This window comes from Venturia canescens, chromosome 3, assembly GCF_019457755.1.
Source record: "Venturia canescens isolate UGA chromosome 3, ASM1945775v1, whole genome shotgun sequence".
NCBI classification, from domain to species: domain Eukaryota; kingdom Metazoa; phylum Arthropoda; class Insecta; order Hymenoptera; family Ichneumonidae; genus Venturia; species Venturia canescens.
In genome coordinates this window covers 16,432,949-16,450,414 of record NC_057423.1, presented here as the reverse complement: position 1 = coordinate 16,450,414, position 17,466 = coordinate 16,432,949, and the positions used below count along the sequence as shown (strand labels likewise).

At 40.4% G+C, this 17,466-nt stretch overlaps 1 protein-coding gene across 1 annotated transcript in view; it reads left to right on the top strand.

Moving 5' to 3' along the window:
• Positions 1–17,466, top strand: part of LOC122408304 (transposon Tf2-1 polyprotein) — a 240,796-nt gene that overhangs the window by 61,608 nt on the left and 161,722 nt on the right. The window lies entirely within an intron of this gene.

Here is a 17,466-nt window from a genome sequence, read left to right as displayed (position 1 = left end):
TACACTAATGCATTTGAAAAAATAATGCATTATTTGCAACCCTGCTTTCAAGGCGTCCTTGAAATCAACCTTAAGCTGAGCATTGGGATCGGGAAAGCAAATATCAGAATGGTTTCGTAGTGGAATAATATCTCCGTCGCGAAATTTTTTGGCGGTTGCAAAGCAGAACTTCGTATTGCATCTCAAATAACTATGAAAAAATATCAAAAAGTATAGCATATAACGATTTTCAGATATCAACGGTAAAAATAATTTAGCTTGTAAAAAAGTAATATTTTTCTCTTATCGCAAGATCAGAAACAACAAAATCAAAAAATGATTCAATTAATTTAAAGTTAATTTTTAACAAGCTTTCAACCCAGGAAAAAGTTATGGAAATAAAAAAAAAAGTCAAATTGTAGCTAAAAGCATTGAGTATAAAAATACAGATCAAAAATTCTTAGCATGAGTGGTTCGTGTGTAATAATAAAAACAGCAGAATTTTTTTTTCTCTTAAGTTATGACCTGTAAAAAAAAAACGTATTGTTTCGAAACGTTTAATGCTTGTAACCGTTGGAAACGATTTCTACACGCTTTCGCCTGCGTAACTCTGCGTCGAAGAGAATCAGCGATCTCACATACTGAACCCATGATATGAAGTATTACTTTTAGCAGTGCCAAATTTCATGTGAACAAGTAGAAAAATACTTTCAGCTATAAATTAACATTTTCCATAATTGTGAATCTCATGAGGGCCGACAGTGAAATGGCTGCGATGTATACTAAATTACATCTTTTTCTTTTGTTGTGGAAAATTTTTTTATTTTATTCATAACAACTTCATTTCCTTGCTTGACCGAGGAATAATTTTGGTTCGCTATTGCAAAGATGTTCTAATTGCTAGAAATTCTCGTGGTACCTCTATCATTCTACCATTATATGAAGTATTGCTTTTCACAGTGCCAAATATTATGTGAACATGTAGAAAAATACTTTCAGCGATAAATTAACATTTTCCATATTTGTGAATTTCATGAGGGCCGACAGTGAAATGGCTGCGATATATACTAAATTACATCTTTCTCTTTCACTATGGAAGTCATTTTCATTTTACCCATAAAAACTTCATTTCTTTCTTTGAGTGAAGAATAATTTTGGTTTCGCTGTTACAAAAATGTTCTAATGACTGGAAATTTTCGTGATCCTCTATCCAAGAGATTCAGTGACCTCACATACTGAACCCGTGATATGAAGTATTACTTTTTGCGGTGCCAAATTTCATGTGAACAAGCAGAAAAATACTTTCAGCGATAAATTAACATTTTCCATAATTGTGAATCTCATGAGGGCTGCCAGTGAAATGGCTGCGATATATACTAAATTACATCTTTCTCTTTCACTATGGAAGTAATTTTCATTTTACCCACAAAAACTTCATTTCTTTCCTTGAGTGAAGAATAATTTGGGTTTCACTGTTACAAAAATGTTCTAATAACTGGAAATTTTCGTGGTACCTCTATCCAAGAGATTCAGTGATCTCACATACTGAACCCATTATATGAAGTATTACTTTTTGCAGTGCCAAATTTCATGTGAATAAGTAGAAAAATTTTTTCAGCGATAAATTAACATTTTCCATATTTGTTAATCTCTTGAAGGCCGACTCGTGAATTAGTAGAACGTTTTTTTGGCAGCGATAGATAGGAATTCTCTAAATAGACCATGATCAAATGACATAATTTGACGAGCAAAATAATGGGAAAGTATACGATTTCCACTGAAGGCACTTTGAAGAAAAAAGTTCTTTCTTTTTTAATTACCTTAAACATATATATATAGTATAACATATCTAATTAAAGTGAATTGAATTTCTTGTAAGAGCTTTATGGTGGTATTACTGAAAAAAATTTCTCATTGTTTTTCTTATGATGACTCATGAACCACACATGGTAAAAAATTTCGTGTATAGATTCTAAGACTAGACCCCTGAGCTACATGCTGTTTCTGAAGAAAACTATGGAAATATATACACACACCATCTTAGAAATATATATATATATATATTTATGAAAAGTATGTTTCGAGGACTTATGTCACTTTCAGCTTCAAACGCTGTAAAAATCTATTATATACAAAACAAACATAATATAGTTGGGATTAAACTGCAATTTATGGAGATATTTTCGAAATACTAGTCTAATATGTATTGTGGGGACTATTATATAATGTGGCCTTTAAGGACACTGTAACGAATTTTTCCCGGGGAGGTACGATTCGTCCCTTCCCGGCTCACTCACCTCGCCTCGCGCTACTCTCCGGCTGCGAGAACGGACTGGGCGCCAGGTACAAAGTACCGCCGAATGAATCGACTTGAATTTCGTCGGATCTCGCGATGGTAACGTCATGCAAAATTAGAGTGTAGAGAGCACGAGGGAAACAAGTGACCGAGGACGGTCCGGCTACTCAGCTCAGCTAAGGTACAAAAGGTAGAGGGGGGGATCCTTGGGGAAGAGTAACAATTCATAACGCAACAAAAAAATTTAGCCGACACAAAACAAATAATTCAGAAAAAGTTTCACAATTTATTCGAAAGCTCGATGAATAAACCAGAATACAGCGAGAGATATATTAGAAAGAGAGTGGATGCGATATAAAACAAAACCGGGGGGAAAGTAATTCGCTAACGAGTCCGAGCGTACAACGGTTATGTCTTGCGCCGCGACGAGGGAAATTCGCGTACGGCGGGCGCGAATCCGCCGGGTGAGAACGATTAGCGATTCGCCCCGCGATCTCACAGGTGCCGTAGATAGACGACAGCCGATGCTCTGACATGGCAGGTAACAGGTAGCCAGCGACCCGACAAGCGGGGCTGGAGGTAATAGGCAAAAGATAACCCACGTCAGAACGAACGGTGTCGCAGGTAATGCAAGGCAAAAGGTAGCGGCACCCGCTCGACCGGGGGTTAGAGAATAAAATAATAGAAAAATTAACATCGAGATAGTAGGAGGACGGATTGAAATTTAGGGCGTAACGCCGCTCGCAAAAAGGTATCGGAAAGTGACTAAAGTACGACACGCAGTAGGCATCGTAGCGTGAAGGCTCAGGCAAAAGAAAGAATCGAGAAATATTCAATGCAAAAGATACTGCCGTATAAACGACGCGCGACCACGCGAGCAAAAGAGACGGAACGAAAACAAAGGCGCGAACGAACAGGCCGGCGAGAGCCTCAGCGCGTGCAGGGAGAGAGAGAGAGAGAACAACGTTACTGCGTGGAAGGTTCCAGCGCTTAATACCACATTACATCAGACTTGAACTCGAGATTTTCGAAATATTTGAGCGGAAAATAACTTAATCAATTAACGCGAAGACCAAATGAAAGGTGAGTTCGGTAGTCAAGTCGAGCCACGCAAAACTGCCGTACGAAAGAATAGGCGCAGGAAGTATCGGCCACAATCTCGCTCGATACTCTGGCCCCGTGCCAGACTACAACGGCCAAAAAGAAAACTCTACAAAAAACCGGGACTGTATTCCGAAACTCAAAATGACTCGATCTGACTAAAGAACTCGATGGAGAAAGAGAAGTGGACTTACCGAGGAACACGCTCGCCGCACCAGGACCAAGAACTCGACTTCGGGAGGGCTCGATTGTAGACTCCCCGTAACGGTGCTCGGAGAAAAACTAATGGTGCGTGCGAGCGGTCCTCGCGATTCGGCGTTGTTCCCACCACGAGGCCCATGCACTGCAGCGCTCACGCGCTCGGCGCGAACCCGAGCGCGAACTCTGGGTTCGCGCTTTCGCGCGGGATTTTCAAACGAGGAGGGCGTCAGAGCCATAATTGCTGCTACGCCTATTGCAAGATCGGATAGAATACCTACTCTTCCACTGCTCTCACCTCTTCCGCTCACTTGAAACACCCCTCACTACAAGATGACCGTGATCCGGGTGTCTTTCCTCTTGGGGATCCGGCGGGCAGCTCCGGAAGGCTGAGGGGAGGCCTCCCTCACGATTCCTGACGTCTAGGATGCGTGGTGGGCCCACAAAATAACCACCAGGTAAAACAGCACCTCACCTCCGCAAAACTCCCCCAGATCCCACCTGACGAGGCGCCGGTTCCCGCGGACTTTGACACCCGAATCTACGGTAGTGCGGGCGGTGCAACTCGGGCTTGCTACGGCGGGAAATACACGGGCGGCGTTCATAAAATGGCCAATGCCAGCGTGTTCTTTCAACCGCCCGCAGGTCGAGATTGTTTTTCGGTGCTCGTAGACGGTGTGGGAGGAATGGTTCTTGCGAGCGAGATCGTTCCGAACAGCCGGGAAGCAAGCCGACTAGTATTTGTCGCGAGGCCCCGGTGGTGACGACAACACCAACTCGCTCCAATATTGAACTCCACTGTCAAAACGAAACATCATTAACGCTTAAAATAGGCAAACTAAAATTCTCTCTCTACCCTGCACTCGGAGGTAAAAGGTAGTCACAGAAGGTAAGTATCGCTCGGTCGGTAATATAGGCGCATTCTAAGCTAAACTTAAGAGCTATGTGGTGCTGAGTCTCACTCCGAACATCGCCCGACGAGTCGAGGGGCGTCAAAAGGGCCGTAAACCCGGTCCGCTGGTCGACAACGTCCGTACGAGTGGCGGGGCAGAAATGTCACGTCACAACACATATACATTTACATTTATCGATTGCTATGTGGTCTTGTATAAATCCGTGAACGCATATTATATCCCAAGTTTTTCTCCAAGTTAAATAGGCCGTGACTCGTAATAAATGATTAATAACGTATTATTTCGGTTCGTCTAAATGCAAAGCTCGATGGAAAATAAACGGATGTTTTTTTTAATTTTTAAAGTTTTTTTTCGGCGACAAAGACTTTATCTTGCACTCCGTGTTCTTTTTTCCTCTGCACAAAAAAAAATTAAAACACAAAGTCAACCGCTCATGCAAGGGTGATATTTCAATTAAATAAATTCATTTATACACATATTTTTATATTATTTTATTTTGAATAAAACATATGAACAAGCTATCTTTCGTTATCTTAAAGTCATCTTAAAACTGCTTTTTTACTTTTTATTTTTTTGCGTGTGCAACCATGTACGCAGTTGTGGGACCGTTCTTCCCTTTAAGCAATCGTTTTTGTTGATGAAATCCTGCATTTCAGTACCGGATGGCAATTGGCCGATATCGAGACGATGTTGAAAGGCAGACAATACTGTATTGCGTTCCAAATTGGATCACCGCCTTGGTCCCGAAGTTTTCGAAAAAGTCCTTTGAGAAGAATTGAAGCTTGTTCCAGGATCGTTTAGCGAATGTTCTATTGTTTGTTCCCCTTCGCTACTGTCATTATTAGACTCTTCGACATCATTACCGTCCAATCCCTGAACCGCTAACAAAATTTTTGAAATTTTGACGATATCCGTTTCCAAAACCGGTTGACGGTATATTTGATTGTGGACATTTTCATGGTGCCCCATAAAATTTGCGAGGTCAGTTACTTGACCTCCACTCATATTGAGGCCGATGCACCACGTGGCAATTTGTTTACGGAGTTTCGTTCCGCGAAGGGATTCCGGAACTGTCGCGCCACACGCCGCCGAGTACTTCCGCATCAAATCGCAAGCTCTCAAGTATCTAGAGCGATCTTTGTCGCGGGATGGTAACCCGAATACATATTTGTTTGATTCTGGTACTCCTGCTGTTTTTCTATGCTGAATGAGTAGTTTCAAACATTTCAGCAAGTGTGGGTACAGTAAAACGGGAACTCCTCGAGCTTTCTTGCCTCGGATTTCGAATCGGACAAAATTTCTGGCTAACTTTTTTCCCTCTTCTGTTAGAGCGTTATATGACTGTTTACTTGAAATCTCGATGCCTTGATAACTTTCGAAATCATCCAAATAAATACGCTCCATCTCACCAGGTTGACGACGATTGAATATCTGCGCCGACAGCAGCGAAACCTCGGCCAACTGTTTCCAACCTTCGAACGAATATTGTTTTTGTAGTGCATCAAATCGTGCCGAGCGCTCAGCATTCAAATATAAATTCAATTTTTTTATATCTTCTTTGATGGGGAGAATTGTTTTTTTGCGCCGATTATTTTGACTCTAAGTTTCCATTACAACTTTGTTTATGCTCACACCATAATCTTCAACCATTAGTTTCAAAAAATCATCCACTCTTTTTGGTTCGTGCTCCATTTCCCTTTTGATGTATTCGGATCTCAATACTTCTGCAGCTTGTTTAAGATTCGTGCCGAGACTACAAGCTGTAGCTGGATGTTCAAATATACTGAGACGAACGATACCGCTCGACAACAAAGCATGCGCCCGTACCGACACGGCAATTAGCGATACGCGTATCACTCAGAGAGAGGCGCCAGCGTACGGACTCGCTTATCGACCCGTGCCACGAAGATCACAAGAAGACTCTATTTTCATTAATTTCATTGAATAAATCATTTCTCTTCAACAACAAAAGACTGAATTGTATAAGAAATTTTTGTGCGAACTAATTGTTGTGTCCGCGAAGACCGTCGCGAAGGGACGAGTTATCAAGGACGAGTATTTAAGGGATTTAGGCCAAAAGAGCTGAACTCCAACTCGATACTTTTACAACAAGTTAACAATAAGTTTATTTAAGAAGTTACAAATTCGAGGTTTTATTGCCTCGAGACCGATCGTTACAATTCTCGTCAAAGACTGTCGAATTTTGGTTAGTTGGTAAATTTATAGACTTGGGGGTTTTTCCCCCTCTCGCGACAATATGGCGTGATATTCTTTCTCGAAGTTTCGGTGTCGACATCGAGGCATCGATATTTCAACATTCCTGCGTTTGCGCTGAGAGTGCTTAATTTATATACTCTTTATTTTAGGAGTGCGATGTACGGGCACAACATCCCTCCCCCCTTCGGGAGACGAAATTCATTTCGGCTACTCTTTCGCACGGAATAAAATAATTAAATCTGTGTGAAACTTGAATATGCTTTCCCTTTTTTAATTCCTTTTCCCCTTTTAGTAGGATTATGTTTAGGTTATAATGAAGCGTTTTGTGTGGCATTACTTTTGTTTTTTGGGCGTGCCTTAGTTATGTAAATTTTATCATCAGTAGATCTAGATGCAAGTTCTTCTATGATTTTTGGTCTTGCCACGAAAGTCGGGGCTAGTTCAATATCATTAGTTTGTTATATTAATCGAACTCTTTGACAATGTTTAGCTTTAAAAATTGTTAAAATGATAATTATTATGATGATCAGAGTCATGCTAATGGCACTTAGAGAGTAATTTCCAATTATGTGATAAGGATGTGCCCAAATATTCGGTTCTTCTTTTAGTTTTTGCTGAAGAATTTCAATTCGCTCGCCTAGTTTATTCGTTTCCAGTGGATTAGTAATTATTTTTGATGGTACGCTGTAATTGAAAATTGGGTGATTAGCGTTTACCATTCCAATCGCATTTGTTAGATTATATAGTGGTATAAATGTTATAAATTCGTGTTGTCGTAGTTCGTTTAAAGATAACAATTGAAAATTTATTGATGTGGCGGAACATTCTCCGTCCAAAGCCAGTAATCCTGTATTGTGGATTATTTCGTGTGTCGTAGATTTATTTTTACAATCTATTCTTACGCTTTCGGGTTTTGGGGCTACGAATAGCCATCTACCTTCTTTTTCCAGTGCGATTATTAATGTTTTCTCGAGTTTCACAATTCGTTGATTACATAATAGTTTTTCGGGATTATTTCCTAAATAAATCGCTATTTCGCATGGCGTATTGCCGTTTATTGTTTGTAGTGACTGTTTAGGTTTGTAATAATAGATATTGTCGACTTTTCTGGCTTTGTTTAAATCTTCTTCGGACATTGTTATGTACATTCTTTTGTAGTTGTCAACCATTATTATTTTAGATGTAGTTTCTATGAATTGGAATTGATTTTCATTGATTTTCGTAGGTAGTGGGTAGACTTTGTTGACTTTCAAAATTGAATTTTCGATTAAAGGGAATTTTATGATTAGAACAAATCGTAGTTTTGCTGTGTAGCTAGTAATTTCTGCTGTTTTCAGTAAGTTAGTCATTTCGCTACTCTTGACGTTCGTTGGAAAGTTTAATCCTTTAGGAATGTAGGGAGTTGCTTCTATTAGATAGTCAGCCAACTGCTTGGGTGAAATTACCGTAGGGTTTATTGTTCCTTTGTAAATTTCTGTTAAAAAGTTTGCTAGTTGATTTACGTCGCTTGTAAAAGCTTCGACTGTCGTTGTAAATATGTTTATGTTTTCGTCTATCATTTGTTTCCTTTTTATTGTTGAAAATTGACCTTCTACCGTGTTTTTAATTCTTTCTATCATATGCATTAAATTGTCCATTTTGTCTATTATTTCGGAAGTAGATTCGTTGTAGAGTTTTAGTGTAGATTGTAGAATTTGTACATTTTCCTTTAACATATCTTCGTCAGTTTTTTGTCTTGTTATTATGTCGTCAATGTTTTTGTCTATTTTTTCTGCGTCATCTTGGTCGAGATTCCCAGTTATTGCTTTGATTACTGTTCCTAGACCGTTAATTAATCCTCTTTTGTTTCTACTTTCTCCTGTGCCTACGAAGTTGTATATCGCTGTTATTGAGGAACTGACTTTCTTCAATAACGGTTTTAATGTGCTGTCTACGGTGGAACATAGTGAATCGTCAGTCGTTTTGTTGCATAATTTTTCCAGGGTTTCTAGTGTTTTGAATAAAACGTCTGCTTTTCTTTCCATATAGTGTAGATCCATGTGGATTACTAATTTCCATGTTCCTTTTACCAAATATAATGATCCTATTTCCTCGAAGTATATTCCTGGCGATGTTTGAAAATTGTTGATTCGATATTCATTGATTACCGATGACTCGATCCCTCCTACGACTGCTATTGCGCTCGCACACCTGTAATGGGTTGTTTGAGTTAGTCGCTAGTCGGTCGGTACGGTAGAAATCGACTTATCTCGATGTCGGTAAGTGCGTCGGGTGGTTACTGTTTTGAAAGGATTTTGACCTTATTTTTTATTTCTTTTCTGACTACTTGTCAATTCGCTGAATCTGCGTTTTGAGTTTTCATTTTACCGCGAATGTTTCTCGTATTCACTTAGTATACTATCGTCTTTGAGTGTGTTTCGTTTGCGAGTAAAATATTATAATGGTGAATATTGTCCACATTAATTTAAGAGAGGCAATGTTTTTTATCGTAGCGGAGACCCGCCGTAAGGAAGTGTCGGTGAGTCTAGATTAAAGTGGATTGTGTATAGATATATATATAATGGGTGGATCTATACAATGAATTTGTTTTCATGAATATATATTTTTCCTTTTTAACTTTTCAGCGCGTTTTGTACGGGCCCCCTTTGCCGAAACGGCGTCGTGGCACCACGCTAGAGTTTGCGGCGCATGTTTTCCGTGAGGAATTTATTGTAAGTTATTTTCGTTTGTTTTATTTATTTTTATTTGTATTATTCTTATTTCTTATTTTATTTAATCCCCTCTCTCTTTTTTGTTGCAGGAATTTATTGAGGATTTTGCCGAGTACCGTCGGTATTGTCGGGCTGAGCCCAATGACGAATTTGGTCGGCCGCGGGGTACCGAGGGGTTCGACATCGGGTTTATTCGATGGATGTTCGAGGGGAGATGGGGCCAGCTCCACCCGGAAAACGACTGGGATCATCCGGCTTGGTCCCACCCTTTAGGCGTCGCCTCCGCATACGATGCGGATTAGATTGTATAAAGATGTGTTTTGTTTTATATATTTCTGTGAAATAAATCGACCCGTTTGTTTTGTACTTCGGATGTGTTGGTCCCTTTATTTCCTTTTATGTATATGTTCTCTTCATATTATTTTATTCTTATCTTATATATTTTTATTTTATATATAATTTTTTTTTTTTTTTGTGTTTATGTGCTATATATTTTGCGAGAAAAAGATTTTGTATTTTATGTTTCGCGTGTGCTGTAATACCGGCGAGGCTTACCACGGCTAGTAGGTAACGTCGGCTAGTGGGTCGGCTAGTGGGTAACGTAGGGCTTGATTCGCTCCACGTGGACTCGAACAGTTTTGCGTCCCCTGCCGATACTGTAGTTCACTGATGAATCCTTACTTTTTATTTCAAATGGTCCTGTCCATTTTGGTGTTAATTTTGCTGATCTGCCTCGACGAACTGTTGGGTCGAGCAGCAGTACTTTATCGCCAACGCGGTATTCGGTGTTTTTTGTTGTTTCCCATTGTTTTTCCGCTATCTTCTTTTTTTCCATTATCTTTTCTCTCGCGACTTGCCAAGTCGCCCGGAGTCGTTCTCGAAGTTCGGCTGCATAGTCGTCGTACGAGTATGTGGTTCTCGGCGGCTCTTTGAGTGCAGTCGGTAAAACAGGTTTTTGACCATACCTCAATTCATACGGGGTGAATCCTGTAGATGAGTGAGGTGTTGTATTGTACGTATACATGGCGTATGGTAGCCATAAATCCCAATCCCTTTGATCCTCTTGAACGAAATGTTTTAGATATTCTGCCAGAGTGCGATGGGATCTTTCCAATGCTCCGTTTGATTGCGGATGATATGCGGTTGTTTGAATTTTCTTGATGCGTAATAATTTGCACGTTTCCTTAAAAACGTCGCTCAGAAAATTCGTTCCCTGATCGGAAAGAATGGTTTGAGGAGGTCCATGTTGGCAAATGATCCGAGTGGTCAATGCCCTTGCTACTTCTTGTGCCTCCTGATTTTCTAATGGAATTGCTTCGGAAAATTTTGTTAATAAACATTGTGCTGTTAGAATATATTTATTTCTCCGGTCGGTTTCGGGTAGAGGTCCTACTATATCGACCGCGCATTTTTCAAATGCTCTTTCTGGAGTGTCGGTGATAATCATCGGTGCTCGATTTAGATTCGTTACTTTATTCTTTTGACATTTGTCGCATTTCGCTACGTATTCTTTTATTTCCTTTTTCATTCCCGGCCAACGATACTTTTCTTGAATTCGTTGAGTCATTCTTTTTACTCCGGGGTGTCCTCCGAGAGGCGTGTCGTGATACTCTCGTAGTATTGTTTTTCTGTCTTTCTCTGACAGGTCCGTCGCGTCGGAGTCGAGGTGTTCGGTTTCACTCTCGCTATCTCCTTCGTCGCTGTCCACTATATGCGTCTCATTTTTATCTTCAGCCACACTCGGCTGATTATCAAGTCGGCCATTATGATTAGGGCTGGACCGATTGTCCGAGGAGGCTGGTGTTGTTGAAGAAGATGGAGTCGCGTCGGCTCTGATTTTTCGCGGCCTTCCTCTTCCTTCTTTTTGCAGCTGATCTGTGTTTTTGTTTTGACTGCGCGTGATTGCGTATATGCGGCTCAGTGCGTCAGCATTAGTGTTCTTTTTGCCTTCTTTATATTCAATTTTGTATGTGTATTCTTCTAATTTTATTCTCCACCGCATTAGTCTGGAGCCTGGATCTTTTACGTTGAATAACCAGGTGAGGGGTTGATGATCGGTAACGATAGTGAATTTCGTTCCATAAATGTACGGGCGAAACTGATGTACAGCCCAAACTATTGCCAGCATTTCCTTTTCCGTTGCTGAGTAGTTTCTTTCCGCTTTGTTTAGCGTTCTGCTCGCATAACAAATTGGTAGATCTTCCCCTACTTTTCCCTGTGATAAGATAGCTCCGATTGCCTTGTCCGATGCGTCGGTGGTGACGACGAACGGCTTCGTGAAGTCGGGATATTGAAGTATTGGTGCGGTGCTGAGTGTTTCTTTTAACGTCTCGAACGCTGCCTGCGTATGCTCGTTCCACTCGAATTTTCTGTCCTTTTTTATCAGCTCTGTTAATGGTTTTGCGAGTTTTGAAAAATCTTGAATGAATTTCCTGTAGTATCCTGCGAGTCCCAGGAATGATTGGACTTCTTTAACATTTTTTGGAGAGGGAAAATTTTTTACAGCCTTGATTTTCTCCGGATCGGGTTTCACTCCCACTTCTGTGATGATGTGACCCAAATATTGCGTTTCTTTTCTCAGAAATTGGCATTTCTTCGGTTGCACTTTTAATTGAGCTTCTCTCAACCGTTTGAAGACATCTCGTAGTCGTTCGTTGTGTTCCTTGAAACTTGATCCGTGTATTACGATATCGTCCAGGTAAACGTAACATTTGAGACCTTGAAGACCTGCTAAAACAGCATCCATCAATCTTTGGAAAGTCGGTGGTGCGTTTTTTAATCCGAAAGGCATTCGATTCTATTCGTAGTGGCCCAACGGAGTTGAAAAGGCAGTTTTTTGTTTGTCTTCTTCCGCCATCGGAATTTGATGAAATCCAGAGGCAAGATCAAGTGTGGTGAAGTACTTTGCTTTTCCCAATTGATCCAAGATCTCTGTGATATTGGGCAGAGGGTAAGAATCTCCCTCGGTGACCTCGTTCAATTTTCTGAAGTCAACTACGACTCTCTTCTTGACGTTACCTTGAGCGTTTGCTTTTTTAGGAACGACCAGTAATGGCGCGTTCCACGGACTTCTGCTTGGCCTAATTATTCCGGCTTTAAGCATTTCCTGCGTCTGAGTCATCACTTCTTGTTTGTGATTCTCGGGCAGTCGGTACGGTCGAATATTGACTGGCACGGTGTCCTTTTTCGTGTAGATGCGATGTTCTACTAAGCTCGTATTTCCTAAAGATTCTCCTTCCAGGTGGAATACATCTCCGAATTCCTGGCAAAATTCTTGTAGAAATTTTTCTTCCTCTTTGTTGAGGTGCGAATGTTCACCAATTTGCATCATTATTCGACTTACTCTGTTACCTTTTTCTTCGGCGTTGGTGACGTAGATTTCTTCCTTGGCTGGACCGCTCGCCGTTTCGCCTGTTTTCGTTTGATTTTGTTCCTGGACGCTTCCTATTTCTTCGATTTCGACCGTCGGTCTTTCGATCGAGACTTCCTGGTCTAACGTGTTTAGAAAAGAGATGGGGAAAATCATACTTTTTTCGTGAACCGTCCCTTGTCCTATTTTTATTCCTTTTTCAATTTCTCTGGCTGCTACGCATCCGATTGCCAGTTTTTTTGCTTTCACGTAGTGAATACTCTCGGAACGGGGGGGTAATTTTAATTTCTCCGAACCGTTCACCAAAGGCTCGACGTGACCATATATTTTGATTATACGGCCACCCAATATGTCGACCTTGTGTTTTTTCATGAAATCGAGTCCCAGGATTCCGTCTGTTTTGATTGGAACGTCGTTGTCGACGACGAAAAATCCGTGAAGAATGTTGACGGCGGGCGTTTCGATCTCGAGTATGACTTTACACAGGGCGTTGAAGGCTTGTCCTCCGACGCCAGTCAGTTCGACGGTTTCGTCGATTATTTCGGTATCTTCTTTTAGGGCGCCCCTTTTAATTATGCTGCATTGGGCTCCCGTATCAGCTTTCAAAAGGAGAGCTGAATTTATTGCGTGCGGTGACGTGATATAAAAATCGCTAGCCATTCCCCAGGAACCGAAAGAATTTATTTCGAGTTTTATTCGCGTTTGGTTTGCCTGAGGTGTGGGTGAGCCTGTGGCTCGCTCGGCCTCCAAACAGCTGACGTGCGCGTTCTTTCGTTCGGCCGTACGTGCAAGGAGACTGAGGTTCAGCGACCCTATCGTTTTCTTTTCTTCCGCGTTACCTGACTGATTTTGAGACTGATTTTTATTTTGATTATTTGGATTATTATTTGGACCGTTATTTGGTCTATTATTTTGATAACCTCTGTTTTTACCCCTGCTTCCTTGATTTCCGCGATTATTTTGATTATTATTATTTCTTCTGTTTCCTTGATTTCTATTTTGGTTACTCCGATTATTTCCTCTTTGATCGCCATTTTTATTTTTCCTGTTCCAGCAGTCATCATAGACATGACCTGGTTTTTTGCAATAATTGCAGAAGACTGAATTTATGCTTTTATTTTGGTTAGACTGATTGTAGTTACCATTATTACCGTTATCACCGTTTTTATTCCCTGAGCTTCTACAGTCGCGCGCAATGTGACCCTTCTTATTACACTTACTGCAAATAGTCGTATTTCCAGGTTCTCTACGAGTTCCCTGTTGTATCTTTTCTTCGTCGATAGCGGCTGTGATAGCTTCGTTGAGGGTTGGATATGCCCTAGCTTTAATAATTGTTTGATATTCGCGTTTGAGACCTTGAGCGAAACTCGAAAGGGCTACTTCACGTATGTGTTTTTCTACCGCCATTTGTTCGATCATTGTCGAGTGCTTTTTTATGCTTGCATCAATTAATTCCATCATTGTGTCTTCTATTCTTCTTCCGAATTCTTTTACTGATTCGTTAAATTTCTGTCGACAAGAATACAGCTCTGTTTGGAGGGCTCCTACGGTTCTCGTACCGCAGAATATTTCTAACATAACGGATTTAAACGTTTCAAAATCTGGAATATTTTTATATCGTACTTCTGCTCGAGCTTTACCAGTTAATTTAGTAGTTAACACTGATTCTAGGAGAATCTCTTGGTCCTCTTCTAAAATATGTTTATTGACATGGGCAAAAGAGTCTACGAGTTCTCGCGCTTCTTCCGGTTTTGAACCGTCGAATCGAGGAATTAAACTACGCGCTTCTTTAAGAGACATTGAGCCTCGAAGTCTGTTAGTTCGCGAGTGATTTGGAGAGGAATTTTGAGAATTATTTCCTCTATTATTTTCGCCATTATTTCCAGGATTTCCGGGATTATTATTTCGACTATTTCCGGGATTTCCGGAATTCTGATTATCTCCCGTTGTGTCTAAATTTACCGTTTCAACCATTGTTGATACTAAGGGATTTGTGGTTTCTATTACCGAATTTTCCGGCGTATTTTCCACGTCTAAATAATCGTCTTCCGATGTCGGAGATCGATTTAAAGATTGGGCGCTACTTCGTCGCCTTCTACTTTGCGAGGTGATTTCGTTTTTTCTTTCGCGATTGTAGTCGAGTTTATCGTCGAAAAATGAATTGAGCGAACGCGAAATAGTGCTTACGCCCGGTAATTTGAGACGTTCAGCGTACTCGTCGTCTGATATATAAATTTTTATATACGATCTGGCTTTGGCGGATTACAATGTTATTTAATAATGTTCCGTCACTTACAGTAAGATGATCGCTAGCATGATGTTCAGATTCGTTGTCGTGTTGAATTTCTTCCGCTCTGGTTCCAGTCGTATTTTGGGTTGAATCTTGACGTAGATCGGTCTGCCTTGGATGCGATGATCGGTGATCGAACGTCCGTTCGATATATCGACTTTTCTAGAATTATCGGTCCTCCTCAGCAATTTGAATTCCTTCCGTTTGACTATCGTAAACGTGTCGGGCGAAGACTTCGCGGACACAACATAATCAGTGGCAATTTCAGAGCAGATTCATTTGAAAACGTAACAAAAAATTATCAAATCATTTCGAAGCAATTATTTCAAATTTAAATAGGTTTCGCGCGTCACTGCGACCAGGCTCGTAAAAGCCAATCAAAAAATTCAGCCAATAGGCAAATTTCTCAAATAACCAATGGGAAAATCGTGAAGTTTCCATTGGCGATTGTGAATTGTCGCACAAGCGCAGTTCAGTAAAACAAAATTTTACCATTGGTCGAAATGAAGCGACCAATAACAAAGCACACCGAGAATAAAATTGGCCAACCAGGAATTTTAGAGCAAACAAAGAAGTCGAGATTAAATTCAATAGCGAATCAGGAAAATTGGCGCATTCCGCCAAAAATTATTATCATTATTCTCCCTTGTTATTTCGCATATAAAAAGGCGTCGAGAGCTAGTCTCGATAGCCAGTCTTGCCCTCGTCACGCTTGACTCGCTTACGCACGCCGATCTGAGACTGAGCAACTCAGATCCGCACACGCAATTTTTTCCAGCCGATTCTGACTTCGTAACTCAGAATCCGCTTTGCAAAACGTAGACTACCACCGACTCAGTTTGGAAGGGCAGGCCCCATTCGGCTCCGTTTGGGTTCAAGATTTCCACTCTGGGGCACCGATCTGACCAGAAGGGCGGGGACAGTTCGATTTCGTTCTGGACCAAGATTTCTGCCAGATTACCCATCCTTTTCCTGCCAAGAGGGTGGTGACCGTTCGGTCACAAGATTCTTGGGGGAATCCTTCCCTTCATGCCAGGAGGGCGGGGGCAGTTCGGGTTCGTTCTGCCTTAAGATTCCTGGGTGGATTGAATTCCGGTTGATAGGTGCCAACGTTAAAGGCAAACAATTCAGATCTACTAGACTTTTGTATGAAATCGTAAAATTCTAAACTGCGTGCGAAATTTAAATTTAATGGCGAAAATTTAATAATTTAATTGCAAAATTCAAATTTAATTCTTTAATCGCGAAACTCAAATTTAATTGCGAAAGTCAATTCTTTAATTTAATTGCGAAATTCAATTCTTTAATTTATTTGCGAATATTAATTCTTCATTTGCGAAACTTAACTCTGTATTTGGGAAAGCTAATTCTTTAATTGCGAGAGTCAATTCTCTATTTGTAAAATTTGTTGCTCATCTTTAAATGCAAAATCAAACTTTAACTGCGAAATTGGTCTTTATTACGAAATTTATCAAAGCTCTTGAATTGCTAATTACGAAATTCATCGAAATTCTTCTTTAATTGCGAAACTTATCTTTAGCTTGCGGAGATCTTTAATTTGCGTACGATATCCATCAAAATTATTTCATTGCGGAATTTCTTGCGTGCGATCAGTATTCCCGTTTGAAAGAAAAAAAAAGAAAAATACCAAAAGCAAATAAGAAATATTCTTTTGTCTGAACCGATGTCCTCCTTTGTAAACCACTCACAAAATAGCAAAGAAACTGTTTTTTTTGAATAAATCTTTTGATTTTTCACAGATCTTTCCTCTCACTTTTGTTTTTCTTTCATGCCTGCACCTTTATTTTATAAGAAGCTCGAATCTACGCGTAACGGGGTGTTCTGATACACAAGAGTACCGTTACAATACGTTTGTCTTCATCAAATTTAGCAACAACTTTTACAGCTGCGATAGTGGCGTCATAGTACCGTGGTTGGAAAACGTCAGCGAACTCCTTTATGTTACTGTTTATGTTTTTAATGACCTTCAAAAAACGACCGAAAAGTCGAATCCTAGCGCGAATCATCTGATACTGATGCTGGTGACTGACATATTTTTGACATTGTTTGTTTGCAAAAAGAATGATCAACTCATCGTAGCGGATACCATGTACAATGTTATCGTCACGCAGATACGGAAAAATATGCTTTCTTACATCATTGCTTGCTTTTTCATGAATTTTCGCTGCTACTTTTCGACCTTTAGACGTTGTAATTCTTTCATGTTTTCCGTCTTGTTTTGTGCACTTTTTCCAATGATGGCGAATTACTGAACGTGAATACTGTCCCTTGCAATTTCCACAGGGCAAAAAATCTTGCGCCTCTCTTTTCATCCGCTGGTCTGGTCGTCGGCATACGATTAATTTACCCGAGTTCAATTGTCTATTTGT